Below are 15,047 nucleotides of genomic sequence, written 5' to 3' on the forward strand. Positions count from 1 at the left end.
AATGGATGCTTGTATTGCGATGTATTTCCCCCTTAGGACTGCTTTTGCTGCATCCCAAAGATTTTGAACGGTTGTATCTTCATTCTCATTAGTTTCCATGAATCTTTTTAATTCTTCCTTAATTTCCTGGTTGACCCTTTTATCTTTTAGCAGGATGGTCCTTAACCTCCATGTGTTTGAGGTCCTTCCAAACTTCTTGTTGTGATTTAGTTCTAATTTCAAGGCATTATGGTCCGAGAATATGCAGGGGACAATCCCAATCTTTTGGTATCGGTTCAGACCCGATTTGTGACCCAATATGTGGTCTATTCTGGAGAAAGTTCCATGTGCGCTTGAGAAGAATGTGTATTCAGTTGAGTTTGGATGTAAAGTTCTGTAGATATCTGTGAAATCCATCTGGTCCAGTGTATCATTTAAAGCTCTCGTTTCTTTGGAGATGTTTTGCTTAGAAGACCTATCAAGTATAGAAAGAGCTAGATTGAAGTCACCAAGTATAAGTGTATTATTATCTAAGTATTTCTTCACTTTGGTTAATAATTGATTTATATATTTGGCAGCTCCCACATTCGGAGCATATATATTGAGGATTGTTAAGTCCTCTTGTTGAATAGATCCTTGAAGTATGATATAGTGTCCCTCTTCATCTCTCACTACAGTCTTTGGGGTAAATTTTAGTTTATCTGATATAAGGATGGCTACCCCTGCTTTCTTTTGAGGACCATTCGAATGGTAAATGGTTCTCCAACCTTTTATTTTCAGGCTGTAGGTGTCCTTCTGTCTAAAATGAGTCTCTTGTAGACAGCAAATAGATGGGTCCTGCTTTTTTATCCAGTCTGAAACCCTGCGCCTTTTGATGGGGTCATTAAGCCCGTTCACATTCAGAGTTAATATTGAGAGATATGAGTTTAGTGTCATCATGATATCTATTCAGTCTTTGTTTTTGTGGACTGTTCCACTGAACTTCTTCTTAAAGGGGAATTTTAAGAGGCCCCCTTAAAATTTCTTGCAGAGCTGGTTTGGAGGTCACATATTCTTTTAGTTGCTGCCTGTCTTGGAAGCTCTTTATCTCTCCTTCCATTTTGAATGAGAGCCTTGCTGGATAAAGTATTCTTGGTTGCATGTTCTTTTCATTTAGGACCCTGAATATATCCTGCCAGCCCTTTCTGGCCTGCCAGGTCTCTGTGGAGAGGTCTGCTGTTACCCTAATACTCCTCCCCATAAAAGTCAGGGATTTCTTGTCTCTTGCTGCTTTAAGGATCTTCTCCTTATCTTTGGAATTTGCAAGCTTCACAATTAAATGTCGAGGTGTTGAACGGTTTTTATTGATTTTAGGGGGGGATCTCTCTATTTCCTGGATCTGAATGCCTGTTTCCCTTCCCAGATTAGGAAAGTTTTCAGCTAGAATTTGTTCAAATACATATTCTGGCCCTCTGTCCCTTTCGGCGCCCTCGGGAACCCCAATTAAACGTAGGTTTTTCTTCCTCAGGCTGTCGTTTATTTCCCTTAATCTATCTTCATGGTCTTTTAATTGTTTGTCTCTTTTTTCCTCAGTTTCCCTCTTTGCTGTCAACTTGTCTTCTAGGTCACTCACTCGTTCTTCCACCTCGTTAACCCTCGTCGTTAGGACTTCTAGTTTGGATTGCATCTCATTCAATTGGTTTTTAATTTCTGCCTGATTAGCTCTAAATTCTGCAGTCATGAAGTCTCTTGAGTCCTTTATACTTTTTTCTAGAGCCACCAGTAGCTGTATAATAGTGCTTCTGAATTGGCTTTCTGACATTGAATTGTAATCCAGATTTTGTAACTCTGTGGGAGAGAGGACTGTTTCTGATTCTTTCTTTTGAGGTGAGGTTTTCCTTCTAGTCATTTTGCTCAGTGCAGAGTGGCCAAAAGCAAGTTGTATTGGGAAAAAGAGAAAAAGAGAGGAGAGAAAGAAGGAAAGAAAAGAGAAAGAGAAAAAAAAAGGGAAGAAAAAGAAAAAAAAAACGAAAAAAAAAAAAAAAGAAGAAAAAGAGAAAGAAAAAGAAAGGAGAAAAAAGGGGTGGGGGAAGGAAACAAATCAAAAAGCAAAACAAAACAAAAACAAAAACAAAAACAAAAACAAAAACAAACAAACAAAAAAAGAACCACCGGGGAGTATCTTCTGATTCTGTGTTCTTTAAGTCCCTTGGCTTCCCCTGGAAGTTGTCCGTCTAGCTGGTGTTCTGGGGGAGGGGCCTGTTGTGCTGATTTTCAGGTGTTAGCAGTTGGGGGAGCTGCTGTGCCCCTGCCTGGTGCAGGGCTCAGTGGGGGTTGTTTACCCCGTGAGGCCGCAGGAGGAACAGCCCCAGTGGCGGGGCAGCTCTGGAAACCTGGATTCAGCTCCGGCAGGAACTCCGTCTGCAGGGCCTGGAGGCTCCGGGGCGGGGCCGCTGATCTGCTCAGCTGGGGCAGGAGCGTCCTTGCTGTCCTGGGCCCTCCCGGCCTCTGCCTGTCCCGGGGGAGGCGGGATCCTGGGCTGTGTCCCGGCGCCCTGTGCTCCGGAGCCTGCGCTGGTGGATTCGCGCTCCCGGGCCGTGCAACCCCCTCCGCGGAGCTGCCGCCCGAGCCCCTCCGAGCTGCTCCTGGAACCGCGCAGCCCCCTCCGCACGGAGCCTCTTCTTCTGCCCGAGCCCCTCCGAGCTGCTCCCGGGGCCGCGCAGCCCCCTCCGCGGAGCCGCCCCCGAGCCCCTTCAGCTGCTCCGGGTCCCGCCGGGTCCCGCCGTGCGCGCTGCAGCCCTTAGGGAGCTCGGCGCACTCTCCTGGGCGCGCAGTTGCTGTTACTGTCCCAGGGAGCCCGAGGGCATCCCCGCCCTCCTGGGTCCTGCTCCAACTCCCCGCGAGCCCCTTTCCGCCCGGGAAGGTCGGTGCAGCTCCTGCTCCTCCGGGACGGGGCTCTCCTGTCCTGGGGACACTCGCCCCGGCCTCAGCCTGGCTCCTCGCGGGGCCCCTCCCCCTTGGAGGCCTTTGTTCCTTTATTTCTTTTTCCCCGTCTTCCTACCTTGATAGATGCGCGAACTCTTCTCACTGTAGCATTCCAGCTGGTCTCTCTTTGAATCTCAGGCCGAATTCATAGATTTTCAGGATAATTTGAAGGTTTTCTAGGTAGTTTGGTGGAGACAGGTGATTTGGAGACCCTACTCCTCCGCCATCTTGCTCCTCCCCCCTCGATGCCCTTTGTTCTTAAACATTACCTGGGTTCAAGTGGATTGGATGTACTGTGGCTCTGTTTGGACTCATCCTTGGTGTCTTCCTGAAGATACTACTCGGCTCCCACTTCCTGAGTCTCAGCTCCTTTTTTCTCTGCTTCTTCTCCCTTTGGCTGTGTTCTTCAGTGACACCCAGCACACCAAGAGGCTGATGGCACCATATATTGTGTTCTTATGCCAATCCCCTCCTGGATGCCACTCTTAAGAGAAGTATATAGGGGAAAGAGTGGAAGACTATATCTCTATTAATCACCTCTGCTAGTTAAATTAAAACTTTTCCCTTAGACAAGCTTACTATACACATGAATATACAAATGAATAAAATTTTTAGTTTGAAACTCTGTTACTATAGAGTTTTCTAATTTTTTTACAATTAGATCTTGCATAAAAATTGAGCTCTATAGATTGAAAGACTGGCATCAAAAAAAAAAAACTGGCATCAAAACTATAAACAAAGGATAATGATGCATTTGAAGCTTCCACTTATAGATCTAGTAAATACATGTTTATTTCTTAATCTCTTTATTTTTTAGTATATGAGATTTATAGCACGTTATCAAACACCACAGGTGATACTGAAATCAGAGATGTTTTAAACATCTCAAATGTAAATGAGAGAAAAGAGTTAAAGAACATGAACTGTAAAGTAAAATGGGTAAAAATAAGAAATGGATAAAACTGGGTAAAAAGCCATAGATTATTAATTTAAGTAAAAATAAAAGTAAGCATTACTGAAAAGCATGGATTTGGATATGACTTACAGATGGATGTTTGATGTGATTTATATTATCATAATTAGACTAATAATATACTAAGAGTGCATAGCGGGCATGGTGCTACATTCTTTGTGGGACCTTATCTATTCCTTATAGCAACCCTAAGTAAAATTTGTTTTAATCTGATTTACTCATAAGGTCACAGAACCAGAACATGATAGAACTTGAATTTGAAGTCTGATGCTCTTCTGATGGTCTGAATATATGAGCTCATGTATTTGACCCCTACATTCATATACCTTTTATGATTTACTAGACACTTTCTATGAATCATGACTAATCCTATGGAGGTAAATCAAAGTTTTATACCTGATATGCCCCAACTGGTTATAGGCATACAGAAATATGTTGTAGCCTCCCTACACTCAGCAAACTTGAAGGGACATAGGTTTGCTAGAACCCCTGGACTTGGTTTCTGTCAATAGGAAATATGCCATGGAGGACAGAGCACAGCACAGGCATATGAGCAATCTATAATCTTCAAGAAGAATACATACTTGCAAGCTATTCTTAATGCCCTGAGCATGGCAGAGAAGATGCTCTCTTATATGGACATCTACATCAATATTTAGATGTAAAATGTACTATTGCCCACCACCCACAAGGAACTGGATCCCTCTGCAAAAGGGATTTAAGTTTTCAGGTTCCATAGATCACAGAAGACATCCACAAGAAAGAGCCACAGTCAGGTGAAGGAATGAGTGGAAGAAGTGTCTTGTGACCTGCAAGCTATGTGTGGTATCTTCAAATCTTTATCTTTAAATAGTGCAGTGATTAAAGATAGCTGTAAACTCTTTCATACTCCTCCCTTTGAGATGTGAAGGTCTTTGCTCTCTCCTCTGGTATCTGGATGGCTCTGTGACTGCTTCATCAACAGAATGGAACAGAAGTGATGCCCAATTCCTGAGCCCACGAGATAAAAGACCAGCAGCTCCCACTTCCGTCACTTGGAATGCTAGCCTACTGAAATGTAGTCATGACATTATGGGAAGCCAAGTAATCCTCTAACAAAGTTCACATGGAAACAACCCACGGTCCCTGGCTGACAGGAAATGGATGAGCTCCTATCTAGCAGCCAGCACCCACTTGTCAGTTAGGTGAATGGTCCTTCCTGAAAACAGATCCTCTAATCCCATTCAAGTTATCCCAAGTGACACTACTTGGAAAAAAGATGAGTCATCCCTGCTGAGCCCTGCCCGAGTTGGAGATTCATGAGAAAGTGAGACAAATACTTTGCTTTACGCCATAAAATTTAAGCCATAAGGGTGGTTACAGAGCAATATCTAACTGGAACTAATACTGCCTTCTAAAGTAATTAATTGCTCAGAAAGTACACAGAATTCTGCAGAAGTCTTATCTTACTTTGTAAGTATTTATATAAAAAGTTATAATAAAAATATATTCACATTACAATAATAAATTTAATGTCATATTCATCACTAAAGTTAAAGAAAAGTTATTCAACTCCTTACATATAATTTAATTGTACATTTTGTAATGGTTCTAAAAGATTTTACTTTTTTTTTCACCTATTTGTAAAAGGTTTCATATTGATGACAACTAACAATATTTTGAAGACACTATCATGAAAATTTAATCAATATTGAGACTTCATAAAAACAAAAATCCTTATGTTAATGAATCAACTTCAAATTGCTTATGAAACAACTTGGAAGTGTTCTACAAACTAACAATATTTTTCTAATATTGTTACTGGATTATTCTAATGAAATTATAATTTTTTTTTACCAGGTCCCATATAAACAAATTGCCTCCAGTTTGTGTGTCCCATACATTGAAATATTGACAAAGCCCCAGTGTAAATAATATTATCTTTACTTTAAGGCTTAGGAAACAAACAGAAAATTCAAGTAGTTTGCCTCAGATCACATGAATTCTAAATTATAGACAGAATTTGAAGCCAGGTCTGTTTAAATTCCAAACCAGTGTTCTTTGTAGTATTTTCCCCTTTTGAATAATTTATCTTTGAGAAATTCTTTAGGCCTTTATGTTATAGTAATATTTAACAATATAAGTGTACAACTAGATTGGAGAGTGTATGCATTAAAATTAAAAATGGTAATAATATGGGCATTTTATCTTTGTGAGCCAAGATTTAGCCACAACTTTGTAGATTTCACAATACCCTGCTTCAGATTGACCTGAAACTCATTAGGCAGGAGAGGATTTGCCTCTAGTTGAGTTTTGATCAAAGCCAGTTGCAAACACATTCAACTCAGGGATGTAAGGTAAATCCACTAGGTAACACCTCTGAGTTTATACTGTTAAACCCTGGATTGCAAAAGCTTTTGTGTGCACTTTGTTAACCTTAACAAATAGCATTTATTCTGTGTATGCCAAATTTAAAACAAAACAAAACTTGGTGCATGTGATTGCATTACATTCTCTATTACAAACTGATTATAAAGCACACATGACAATAAATCATATTTCATATTTTCTTTTTTTATCAAAATTTTCAAGTAATTACGAAAGTCAATTTTGCTGGTAGTAGCTACATTAAGGAGGAGAAGCTTGGGCAGCCCTGGTGGCTCAGTGGTTTAGCGCTGCCTTCAGCCCAGGGTGTGATCCTGGAGACCTGGAATCGAGTCCCACGTCAGGCTCCCTGCATGGAGCCTGCTTATCCCTTTGCCTGTGTCTCTGCCTCTCTCTCTCTCTGTGACTCTTGAGAATAAATAAAATCTTTTTTTTAAAAAAAAGGAGAAACTTAATCCTCAAATATCTAATCATATTTATACAGTTTTGGAAACGCCCTTTCTAAATTTATTCTCTTCCTATGACACCAATTTGAGCATTACTGGTTGTTGTGGGTAGCAGCAGTGTTTGTGATGGTGTTGATAGTATGGTTGTGTGTGTGTGTGTGTGTGTGTGTGTGTTTTCTTGGATTCAATGTAACTGGCACTTTTTAAATCCATATTTGCAACAAATCCAAAAAAAGACTTTAATGAATAATTAACAAAAACAATTTTCTACTTATCAACAATGAAGTATAGAAACTACATGTTGAAGAATGGGAGAGTAGGAGTGGGTGGGAATGTATTATAGATTGAAACTTAAGGTTTCAAGGGCTCAGCAGAATCTACTGGCCAAAGCTACTACCTCTACAGGGACTTTTCTTGAGAAGTGCCAAGATTAGACCATCTTTTGCTGGGCAGTGCAAAATGAATTGGATAGACCCCACCCCTCTCACTCTAGGCAACCATAGTCTCCTTATATGGCAGGAAATCACTTAACCTACTTGATCAAAATCACCACTGGCTTTCTCTTCTGAGGTCATGTCTAGATTGCCTTCAAAACTGATTATTAGAAGAATATTTCCATTATTATCTGGAAGAGGTAACAATTTTCAGTAGTCTAAAAAATTTGTGTGCATTAAACTATAGTCAAGTTCAATGAGGAAATGCATTGAGTTGTCATTAAACTGGCTCCATTTGGAGAAAGAACATTGGGAGCTGGATAAAATTTATTAGGCTGATGGCAGAAACTACATGACATTTCTGAAGCAAAAATCTTTTAGGGATTGGAAATAATCTGTAGGTTCAGACAACCTCAATAGTTTTAACAAGATGAGCTGAAATGAAAGGAATTTCATGACAAGCATTGACAAGCATGCTTAGAAAGACATTTTAATGAAGGAAACATAAAAGCCCAACAAAATACTATTGGTTGCAGGTAGATACCAATACATAGGTTACCAGGGAGATATGACAGTTTGTAGGGAAAAAAAGATAACCCCATGATCTCAAAAATTCAAATCACCAACATTTTCTCAGGTAATAACTAGTGCACACTTGGACAATGACAAAGGAGCCAGCCAAGCAGCTATGGTAACACTAGGTACTAAACAGACACCTAAGATCAGAAAGTGACCTAGCTAGTAGACAATTCACAATACAGTTGACCCTCAAACAATGTGGGGGTTTGGGGTACCAACCCCTGAACAGTCAAAAATCTACTGACTGCTCCAAACCTTAACTAATCGCCTACTGTTGGCTGGAAGCCTACTGATAGGATAAACATTTGATTAACACATATTTTATATGTAATACATATTATAAACTCTATTCTTATAATGATAGTAGAGAAAAGAAAATGTTACTAAGAAAGTTGTAAGAGAAAATATGCTTAACGGTACTCTACTGTATTTATTTTTAGAAAAAATCCATGTATAAGTAGACCTACATAGTTTAAACCTGTGTTCAAGGGTTAACTGTATTTTTAAAAATGAGCACTGACAGAATTGTTGGGCCATTCATAATGGAAGCCAGAAACAAATGGTTTGGAATGTGTGATAACAATTACCAGGCATGAAAATGTCCAGAAGAATATCATGAGGAGTATCAAGGTTTGTGTCTCTTCAGGACATTAAAAACATGGCAACTGAGGTGTCAATTATTATATTTACATAAAGAACTATAAAAACTATACATATAGCATATGAACAATTTGAAAGGAAGATGAAACATTAATGAATGGATTAATAAGGGATTATTGAGTTTAAATAAAACATCCCCTGTACATTGAATGGTCTCTGGAATTCACTCTAATTGTATCCCTCTTTCTTTCTCAAGATAGCTATTGTATTTTTATCTGTTTTTGTACTCTATGTAAATGGAGTGAGATAATATGTATGTTTCTGTATGTCCTTTTAAAAAACTATTTTGGAATTCATCTCATAATTTGTGCAACTATACTTCATTTTTATTTTTTATTTTTTTAAGATATATGTTTTTTATTTATTTATTTATGCTAGTCACAGAGAGAGAGAGAGAGAGAGAGAGAGAGGCAGAGACACAGGCAGAGGGAGAAGCAGGCTCCATGCACCGGGAGCCCGACGTGGGATTCGATCCCGCATCTCCAGGATCGCGCCCTGGGCCAAAGGCAGGCGCCAAACCGTTGCACCACCCAGGGATCCCTATACCTCATTTTTACTGCTCTGTATTTGCTTCAATGCATCCACTATGATTTGTCCATCTGATAATATTTTTCTAGTTTTTTAAAATGATTTTCTGAATGTTGCTCTTTTGAGCTTTTTAGTGCATGTCTCCTGGTGTGTGTCAGATTTCTTCAGACTATGTGCCTTGGAATGGAATTATTGGATCATAGGGTCTGTGCATATGAAATTTTACTACATATTGCCAAAATATTTTCAAAAATTATTCACCGACTCATACTCTTAACAGGCAGTACATAGTCATAATGTATGTATATACAACAGTTGGTACTGTGAAACATTTTAATTTTTACCATTCTAGAAAATATAACCTTTTCTTATTGTATGTTACTTTGATCAATCTGTTTAATAATAATATTCATTATCCTTTTAATACAGGTTTTTGCTCCTTCTCTGTTTTCCTTCTCTGAAGTGATTATATTTTTGCCCATTTCCTATGGTGCTGATATTTTTCATATTGATTGTAGGACTTGTTTATTTAGATAACTCAGTTTTGATCCATTATAAATTATTTGGGTGTGGTTTTCAATTTATGTTTTTTTTTTTCTGTTTGGGTTCTTTAGATGAACAAAATTTGTGTCTTAAGAAATAATGTCTACTCCAAAACCAGAGTTAATCTTCTTTACTGATTTCTAAAAGATTCATAGCATTGTCTCTCATGTTTGTCTTTATTTTACCTGAAATGCATTTTTTTTGGTCTTTTCTATATGGATAATCATGGATAATCATGGATAATCAGGTGTACTAGCACAGCTACTAACCAATCAGTACTTGCCCCACTGATCTCTAATGCCCCCTCAATATAAATCAAATTTACATACATAGGTTTCTTGGCACTCTATTCAGCTGAGATGATCTATTTATTTATTCAAGCACCAATGTTAAATTACTAGGGTATTGTAGAAAGTATTAATTCTAATACTGCAATTCCTCCCACCTCATTCTTTTTTTTTGTTCAGAGTATATTGGCTATTGTTGGACCAATGGTGCCTATATCAATTTTAGAGTCAGTTTGTCAAGTTCTATGGAAAATCTTATTGGGATTCCATAAATATTGTTTTGAAATCAGAGATCAACTCAACAAAATTTCTTCCCATTAATAAAGGACTGTCCATGGATTTGGGCAAAAGTGTTTGAGCAAATGGAAATATTATGCTGATTATTCCTCATGGAAGCCAAGCAACAGAGACAAATTTAAAATCAGTTAAATTTTTTGCCTCAGGCAACAGTCTCACTTGTCTCATCACACAGCTGGCCCTGTGACTGAGTTAGTCAATTAAATGAGTCTCTTACCCAGACATCTCATCCTTTGTTCTAATCTTATTAGACAGATTTACCATTAATGCGCCCAAAACAGTGGACTTATCTAAGGCTCATCTTCCTCTTGGCTTTTCTCTATCATTCTATGAACTGATCAGTAAATTTTGTTAATGCAGCCAACTAAATATCTCTTCAATCCATCACATTCCTGAAATCTGCTTATTCTCCTGGATTTAGCTTATGTCCTAGTTTCCCCGACCTCACATTATGAATAGCACATTCCCACATCTCCCTCCCTCCAGTCTGTTTGTCTTCTAACCATTGCTTTCTAATTTTACTACCAGAGGTCTCTCTGACTCACATAGAGTATCTAATAATGTAAAGCCCTGCTTAAGAGACATTAACTTCTGCCACCTTCTGTAAAATAAAGACCAAAACCTTTAAAAATTTGTATAAAATTCTTTCAGGATTTATCATCTTGTTTATCTTACATGCATTCTATTGGTCTAGAAATACTGAGCTACTTTCATGCCTTAGAACATTCTAAACCTCCTCAAATATTCTTGTCCTTGCTCATCTTACTCCTTCTCTTGGAAAGCCCTTTTTTTGTGTTTAAGTGTATACATGAACTTTTTTTTTAATAAATTTATTTTTTATTGGTGTTCAATTTCTCAACATACAGAATAACACCCAGTGCTCATCCCGTCAAGTGCCCCCCTCAGTGCCCGTCACCCATTCACCCCCACCCCCCGCCCTCCTCCCCTTCCACCACCCCTAGTTCATTTCCCAGAGTTAGGAGTCTTCATGTTCTGTCTCCCTTTCTGATATTTCCTACCCATTTCTTCTCCCTTCCCTTCTATTCCCTTTCACTATTATTTATATTCCCCAAATGAATGAGACCATATAATGTTTGTCCTTCTCCGATTGACTTACTTCACTCAGCATAATACCCTCCAGTTCCATCCATGTTGAAGCAAATGGTGGGTATTTGTCATTTCTAATGGCTGAGGAATATTCCATTGTATACATGAACTTCTAATCACCTTCTACTGTCACAATCTCCGAGCAGACACCTTCCTTGAACTTTCACAGGAATTCTATCACTTAGCTGCCACTGGTACAAACCTCTAGTCTTGCAATTCCTTGTTTATTCATCTTTTCCCCAAATGCATTGTGAGATCTTTAAGGACAAAATCTTGTCTTATTCTTCTACTTTCTATTTCCATTACCCAGGATATTGCTTGGTCTATGGTGAATTTATTAAATGAAAAGTTAAAATTGTATCCACCATAATTATAATATTTGGAATGTCTAGTTTCATCCTTGGATCCCAGAATAACATTTTATGGCAAGAAGTTATTCCCTGAAGAAGAAGCACATATATTCAGTTGACCAGAGGCGGAAGGCTAGTACTCTATCACATTAAATGACATTTAATAATATACTTGTATTAGCATCAAGTTGATGAATAAGATGAAAGTGACTCTGGCAGCAGAGACAGGGGATGAATGAGACTAACAAGACAAATTGAAAGGGTAAAAATTAAATTTAAGTAAATAAGAAAATTTATATCTATATTATGGTTGTCAGATTTGGCAGATAAAATATAGGACACAGCTAAATTTGAATTTTGTTAAGCAATGAATAATTTTTTTAGTATAAGTTTCATGTATTTTTCAGACATACTTATATTTTGAAAAATCATTTTTTAAATCTGAAATTCAAATTTAGCTACAATTTCTGTATCTTATCTAGCAAATCTAATGTGTGTGACAAGTTAAACCTGAATGCTAGGTTAGAAGCCAAAGAGTGTCTGGTGGATACACTTACAATCTTACCACTGGCAGAGTTCATTCTACCCCTGGGTTTAAGTATAACTAGAACGTCCCCTTCTCTGTATTATTTAAAAAAAAAAAAAAAAAAGGTTTCTGAGAATCCTAGAAAAGAGATTTTAGGGACTCCTTTTCCTTAGACTCCCTGTCCCTGTGCAGTTCTTGTTCTCTGCATCATATTTCTTCCCTAAGAAATTATTGAGCTAAACTACTTTGTGTGTGAGAGAGATTTTTCATATACTCACATATGAATATAGTGCATATAGCTGCACATTTTAGTTTATGTTGTATATTTTCCTGAATGTTTAGTAAAAGGGCAGGGGGCTAAAATTTTAGCTCTTTGCATTTCCACAGAATGATTTAAATATTTAAAATATTTTCTCATCTTGCTTGACTTTCTCTTACTATGGTAAGTGAGACACTTTCAAGGCAGGAGAAAAAAATTTCTCCTTTTTTTATATGCAAAATTATTAAGATCTCTTCATGCCCTAGCCCCAAAATGCAGGCTAGAATCATACTTTGCACTTCCAAAGACTCAATGTTGATATGAATATTATTGCTCACACGTGTCTGTCTAAACACATAGACAAAGAGCCTTCTTTCTACACAATGTAGGTTGGCATGGGAGGTTGGGATTTTCTTCCTCTGATTATAGACTCATCTGAATTTTGAGTAGGCTTTCCAACAGCCATTTTCACCCTTATGTACTGACATGTGGAACCCCTACCCCGGCTCTATGTCTTTGAATACCTTTCTTGACTAAATTTTAAGTCCTCCTTTAGTGCCTTGAACCCACTGATTATGGTGGTTTCATTCAGGCCACAGCCCAGATGAGACTTGTCCTTTTTTTCTTTCTTTCTTTTTTCCTTTTTTTTTTAATCTGGAATCATTTCCAGCTCACTTCCATGAGGGATAGACCAGATGCTTTGAGATCTCTATGACTTGCATCCATGAGAATATCCAGGGATTTCTGGCCATACCTAATTCCAGGATATCAGACTAGCAAAAAGATTCCTCCTCCTAGTACACCCATCTCCCCCCAAATTATTTTCCTGGAGGCTGCAGACCCTATGGGCAAACCTGCCACCATGTTTTAGGTAAAAGAAAAGAGTATGTAGGCTTTGGAGTCCTCAAGTAGTCTGATATAATTTTAAATGTTCAATAGTATGTAACACTGAGATTTTGAGGGTTAATAAAATGTTAGAAGTGTACTTGGAGTCTAATTAGAATTGCACTGTGTTTTGATTGATGTCAGATTCTTGGAGCACAAGAAAAAAATTCAAATTGTGTTCACTCTTCCACACACTCTGACTATGGGAGAAAATAAATGGGTGAGGAGTGGGAAGGGAGTAATAAATTGTTACTATCTAAAAGCGACATATATCAGAAGTGTTTTTAAAAAAATGTTTGGAAAGGAAGCTAGTTACTGTTGTACATTTTGGGGAATGCTGAGGATGTGGCTGGGTAGTCTTTTGCAAAAAGACTTTCCAGCCTTGACCCACTCACACAAGCCTCTAACATCACAGGGTTCAGAAAAGGAAACTTCAGGGGCCCCATCCCTTACAGATTTTTCCTTTGTGTATACTTGCATACATAAACACTACCATCACCATCAACAACAGCAGCAGCAAAGCTTGTATAGTTCTTGGCCACAGAAAACATACAGACTTCCTAGGACACATTCATGCTTCATTCCTTCTAATCTGGATGACATGGAGCTTTAGGAGAAGAATTAAGAGATAATATCCATTAAACACTTACTTCTGAAGGGGATTTTTAATGTTCAAAGCTTTAGGTTTCTTTACTTTGCCATTCAAATTCAAGTATCTTGGAGGTTTGATTACATCTGCCATATATGAAAAGTCAACATTAAAACAATCTCATAGCCAAAACAAAACTCTTTTCAAAAGCACTTTTTGTGTTACAAGTACATTTCTAAGAACTAAGCATACACTTAGAATAAAGTCAAACAAGTGAAGCGGTTTAGCACAGATTATCTTAATTGCTCCTAACTATGATGATGTTTTCCGATTATATAGATGGGGAAGCTCAAGCTCAGAGAGCTCATATTAGTAAATCATTAAAGTCAAATTAGAATCTGGTTCTTTAGGTGGTTTTTTTTAAAAGATTTTATTTATTTATTCATGAAAGACACACAGAGAGAAAGAAAAGGAGACACAGGCAGAGGGAGAAGCAGGCTCCCTATGGGGAACCCCATGCGGGGCTCCATCCAGGGACCCCAGGATCACTCCCTGAGCCGAAGGCAAATGCTCAACTACTGAGCCACCCAGGCATCCCTGGTTCTTTAGGTTCTTGGCACATTTGTTTACTTACCAATCTTCCCGTAAGGCTACAAATTAAAAAGTGATTTGGTTGTTTCTGCTTGTGATTTCATAATACAAAACGTTTTAACCTGTCATTTTTTCACTACAGAAAACAATTTGTGTTTTTATTTATCTGTACATGTTCTATCTCTCTCTATATATATCATGTTAAGAGAGGCTACCAAACACTGCTAAATAAAATTATGATTTTTTTCTTAATGCCATAATCACCAAGAAGTTTTCTTTTTTAGAAGAGTAGAAAAAGAGTTCCTAAAGGTCTTACAAGTGCAAACATTAAAAATATAGTATTTTACCACAGAAAATCTCTGGTGAGCTAAAAAGAGAAATACAGTAATAAATCAACAGTGAATTGTTAATGCATTTCTTAGAGTTTTAAAATATTTTATGTGTGTCTGTTTGATTGTCCCAGTCACATTTAAAGGAAAAGGATTATGTCTTATGCCTCCTTATGCTCTCCAAACCACCCCAGGTGCTGTTATATTAATTGTTAAATGAGATTTATAGATGTTTACGGATCATAAAGTTGACTCACACTCCAAATACCAGCCACGCACAGAAGGTGCAACTTTCTTTTTTAAATGCAATGAATTACGTGACATTTGATATCTGCTCTGATTTCTTTCCCTTAGTCT

This window comes from Canis lupus, chromosome 29, assembly GCF_003254725.2.
Source record: "Canis lupus dingo isolate Sandy chromosome 29, ASM325472v2, whole genome shotgun sequence".
In the NCBI taxonomy this organism is placed as follows: domain Eukaryota; kingdom Metazoa; phylum Chordata; class Mammalia; order Carnivora; family Canidae; genus Canis; species Canis lupus.